The sequence below is a fragment of the Dioscorea cayenensis genome, chromosome 7, assembly GCF_009730915.1.
Source record: "Dioscorea cayenensis subsp. rotundata cultivar TDr96_F1 chromosome 7, TDr96_F1_v2_PseudoChromosome.rev07_lg8_w22 25.fasta, whole genome shotgun sequence".
NCBI lineage: Eukaryota > Viridiplantae > Streptophyta > Magnoliopsida > Dioscoreales > Dioscoreaceae > Dioscorea > Dioscorea cayenensis.
In genome coordinates this window covers 13,579,500-13,584,785 of record NC_052477.1, presented here as the reverse complement: position 1 = coordinate 13,584,785, position 5,286 = coordinate 13,579,500, and the positions used below count along the sequence as shown (strand labels likewise).

General features: G+C 43.2%; 1 non-coding gene across 1 annotated transcript; it reads left to right on the top strand.

Moving 5' to 3' along the window:
- The first annotated feature begins 740 nt into the window (after positions 1 to 740).
- On the top strand, positions 741 to 847 carry LOC120265985. The gene has a single exon (XR_005537828.1). It is a non-coding gene; the product is annotated as a small nucleolar RNA R71 (small nucleolar RNA).
- Positions 848 to 5,286: the final 4,439 nt, after the last annotated feature.

The window sequence follows — 5,286 nt, the reverse complement described above, 5'->3', positions numbered from 1 at the left end:
AGGGTTGGTTTCTGTGTTGCTTGGTAAACTTCCGTGTGGCCTTCTGGAGAGAGACTTCGCAATTTGCCCCACTTGATTTTCAAGATTATGCAAAGAGGCGGTGTGGTTGCGAAGTGTAGACTCAACTGATTCAAACCTTGTATTTGCGGATTGTATGAATCTAGTCAAGTGCTTCTCTAAGTCATCATTCGGGTTTCCAAACACCCGAGACTACTGTTTTTCCACTTGGGGGATTGTTGTTGTTGGAAACCGGTGGTCCCATGGCCTTTTGTGGTGCTTGATTACTCCATGAAAAGTTGGGATGATTCTTCCAACCTGAATTGTAGGTATTGCTATATGGATTTCCTTGAGGTCTCATGCCATTACCTACAAAATCAACATTTTCCACTGAAGAAACATCTCCAATAGAGATCGGGCAATCGGAAGGAGCATGTCCTCCACCACAACTGGCGCAATTAGTCACGGCCACCACTCTATTTGAAGTTAAGTGATCTAACTTCTTACTCAAATTCTCTACTTGGGTCGCCAATGAAGTTACCGCATCAATTTCATGGAGACCAGCCACCTTTTTCTTCTCCCTAGCATTCCATTGGTAGCTATTTAACCCCATTTCTTCAATCAACTGACGGGCCTCATCGGAGGTCTTGCTACCTAAGGTACCTCCTGCTGCCGCATCCAAGAGTTGCCTTGTACTCGGATTCAAACCATTGTAAAAGATTTGAACAATCATCCACTCCGAGAATCCGTGTTGCGGGCATTTTCTCAGGAGCTCCTTGAACCTTTCCCACATCTCAAATAGAGACTCCAATTCCAACTGAACAAAGGATGAGATCTCATTCCTAAGCTTTGCTGATTTTCCGGGAGGGAAGTAACGGGCTAGAAAAGCTTCTACCATCAACTCCCAAGTAGTAATCGATGCTCTAGGTAATGAGTGTAGCCACTGCTTCGCTCTCCCCTTTAGGGAAAATGGGAAGGCTCTCAATTTGATGGCATCATCCGTAACCCCATTTATCTTCAGCATGTCGCACACCTCGAGAAAGCTCTCTATATGACTATTTGGATCCTCATCGGCCAACCCGTTGAATTGTGCAGACTGCTGCAACATATGGATGAATGCCGGGTTCAGCTCTAAATTCTGAGCTGTAATCGGGGGATGCACAATACTCGACTGTGTCCCCAATACTGAATGTCTGGCATAATCGGATAGTGTTCGTTGTTGCTCATTCTGTCCTACCATGTTCTCAGATTCTTCTACTTCCAAGTCAGCTGAATTAGACTATTCTTGCACAGGCTCTTTCCCTTTTCTTCTAAGTGTGCGTTCAAGCTCAGGATCTCCTTCAATCAATATTGAGGGATTTCCTCGGGTCATAACCTGGAGCTGCACCAAAAGAAAGAAAACGAAATCAGAACGATGATAGAATAAGAAGATATGAAACAGAATGTATGGTGAAATAGCTAAGAAAACAAATTGCAAAGTATCTTTAAACGCCTAGCTCCCCGGCAACGGCGCCAAAAACTTGACAAGGTCCCCTTGCGTATATCCCGCAAGTGTACGGGTTTGTCGAAGTAATAATCCCGAGTGAGCGGGTATCGAATCCACAGGGAGTAGCGAATAAAAATACTTAATTCGATTTTTAGCTATGTAAAAGATCAATGATAATGAGTGTGACAATGATTCAATTCTCAACAGTAAAAGCAACAAGTAAGAGAGCAAAAGTAAAGAAGGGGGTAAGGCAATCGATAAAGATGGGGTACCCAGATAATGCTCCGCCTAGGATAATTGTTTCAAGTGCAAGAACCCTCTATTATGCTTCCTAATCAATGCAATGGTGAGTCATGGAAATCCTTAATTACATAGTCCCAAATCTAAGGTCAACTATGCCTAACTCTATACATGTCCCGAAGGAAAAATCGAACAATCTCAACACCTTGCACTCGCATAGAGTTGCAATGAGCTCTAGGGATTCCAAGTGATAAATCTCTTCCTAATTATAGACCTAACCCTTTGGTCCAGGTGGAAGGTCCCTAACCACAATTGAGCCCTAGATACTAAAATCACCTGAACTCTTCACTCCGTTGCACGCGCAACTAAGCCCCAGCGGAAGTTCATCCCTTAGACCATTCACTCTATTATGGCCGCAAAGAACTCGAGGAACGGAGGTAGAATCTATCACCCCGGAAGGGAAAGGGGACGCTCCTGTACCTCTAGACTCACCCTCTCAACCCTCTCCAACCTAGCTTTATCTAACTCTCATGGTGCGTCACTCACTCACAAGGTTACCAATAAGAACTCTCAACCCTAGTGTCACTCTAGGGGAAATGTTCATACAATCAAGCATTCAAGGTTGGAACTCACAATAAACATCAATTTATTGAAAGCATAATAAAGAGGTTCAAAGAAACAAATACATCCTAGGGTTCACAATACCCGAGTACCCACTAGAGGTTTAGCTCTCCATGGAGCTAAGTACAATCAAAGAAATAGAATGTAAAAGTAATGAATCCATAAAGAAACCCCCTCGATAGTCGTATTGATGGTCTTGTGGAAAGTCCTCTACTCGTCGTCCAAGGATTCCCTCGTCCGGTATAGGATACGCCTCGATGAAAGCTCCCCTACCAACCTTCTTCCTAAGGAATGACAATGTCGGAGCCATAGAACCTCTCCAAAACCTTGGCCAATACCCCTCGAAACCCTGGCCGAAGCCATCTCTCAAGTTGGGGAAAAGATGGAGAAAAGAATACTAAAATCAGGGCTGATTCGGCTTTTAAATAGGGCTGGAATCGGGCGACTACATGGGCGTGGATGCTTCACTCGCCCGTGGGGAATTTCCACACGGGCGTGTATAATTTCCACATGCCCGTGTGGATCCTCTGAACTCCTGTTTCTTCGGCCAGCTGTGAACAGTACTGCTACAGTATTTTCTCTGCTACAGTATCCGGCCTGAATAGCTTCCCGAATCCATACTTTCATCGGAGTAACGCAAACGGGCACACATTCACGTCGTGGATCACTTGCATCTTCAATGATAGGCATGTTGGTGAAGCTCTTGTTCTATGTGCATAAGTCGGAATGCTTGAGTGTGACTGCCTTTGTGCCCCTCCAAATGGATGTGCCAACTCGAATACGATGAGGTTGGCACACACTCTAGCATCTCACATCGACCTATGTCTTCGCGTTTGAACCTTAGTAAGATTTCCTCCAAAATCGGTGCATTGTAATCCACATTGGCTTCTTTCCTTCATACTTGGCCTCACAACCCTACCTGCATAAAAGTAACATAAAAACACATATATTAGTGTAAAAACCTGAGAAAAGTAATGCTCAACATAAGGAATGAACGCTTCGCATCCATATCACACAAGCACTTATCACTCGCGCAACTAAGCCCCAGCGAAGTTCATCCTCTAGCACTTCACTCTATTGTGGCCGCAAAGAACTCGAGGAAATGGAGGTAGGATAAATCACACCAGAGGGGTAAGGGAGACGCTCCGCTACCTCTTGACTCACCCTCTCAACCCTCTTCAATCTAGTTTTGTCTAACCTTCATGGTGTGTCACTCACTCACAAGGGTTACCAAGGTGAACTCTCAACCCTAGTGTCACTCTAAGGGACTATTTAAACAATCAAGCATGCAAGATTGGAACTCAATTAAAATATCAATTAAGGAAAGCATAATAAAAGATTTAATGAAATAAATACATCCTAGGGTTCACCAATCCAAGTACCCACTAGGGGTTTAGCTTTCCATGGAGCAAGATACAATCAATCATAAAATCAAAAGTAAAAATAAATAGTCTATAGGAAAACCCCCTCGGTAGTCATGTCGATGGTCTTATGGAGTGGCCGCGCCTTCTTCAAAGGTCCCCTTGTCAAACCTAGAGCACACATCGCCAGATCGGTGCCAACGAAAGCTCCCCCAATAGCTATCTTCCAAGAGAATCATGGTGTCGAAGGCGTAGAACCCCTCCAAAATCCTTGCCAATACCTTTCTAAACCCTAGCCGCAAGCCTCACCAAAGTTGGAGAAAAGATGGAAAGAAGGATGTTGAAATCGGGCTGAATCGCAGCTTTAAAAGGGCTGGAATCGGGCATCCTTACGGGCGTGGGGAATTTCCACACGCCCGTGTGGATTCTCTAGAAATCTCATTTTTAGCCGGCCGTAAACAGTACTGCTACAGTAAATTGCTGCAATAGCCTACTGCAGTACCGTCCAGAAACACTCCCGAATTCATGTTTTCATCGAGGTAACATAAACGGGCACACATTTATATCGTAGATCACATCGCTTCTTCAATAAACGACCTCATTGGTGAAGATCTTGCTATCAATGCACAAATCAGAATACTTGAATGTGACTGCCTCTGTGCCCCTCCACATCATTGTACTCACTTGAATACCTGTAGGCTGGCACACATTATCGTATCTTGAGCCCGACTTGTGTCTTCGCATTTGTTCCTTCCCAAGATTTCATCAAATAGTGCATTCACGATCTACATTGGCTTCTTTTCTCAATATTTAGCTTCGCAACCTTACATGGGTAAAAGAACACAAATACACATGTATTAGCGCTTAAATCTGATAAAAGTAATGCTCAACATAAGGAAAAAACACTTCACATTCTTATAGCACAAGCACTTATCAAATTACTCTCCGAAATGGCCTCCTTCATTAATAGATTCATCTAGGGTGGCTTGGAGGTGGATGGTGATGATGCTCCCTCTCAAAACCCTATGGATGGCCATATATATTAGTTCATGTGTGCCGGCAAAATGGAGACCGCACAACTCTTTTTGGTCTTCAAAATGGCTTATCCCGAGCCTGTGTGGGCTGGTGTGCGGGTACAAATGAGCACACACAAATTGCATCTTGATGTTCATAGATAAAATAAATACATAAAGTGCATAAAAGGACATCAACATTAATCAAGAGTGAATGAAAGTGCAAAGAGTTTATAAGTAAAACAAGGTATATTTAGACACTTATCAAGTACTTACCAGTCCAACTCCGAATTGATCCTAAAAATATTAAGGAGACCCCATTAAGCACCACTTCTTCCCTTCTTCCCCTTTCCTCAGGTACTAAACAAGTACTTCTCGGATGCCATCAGGTGGTGGTTAATATTTAAAAGGGAGCCGATAGCCTATTCTTAATCAATTTTAGAGAATTTATACTTACTCAACTGAGTATAAACCCTTTTTTTCTTTCTTTTATAAATATTGGAGAAGCAAATATATGCCCCCCCCCCTCTGGCAAACAAACTTTGCAAGAATAAGAAAATATTAAATT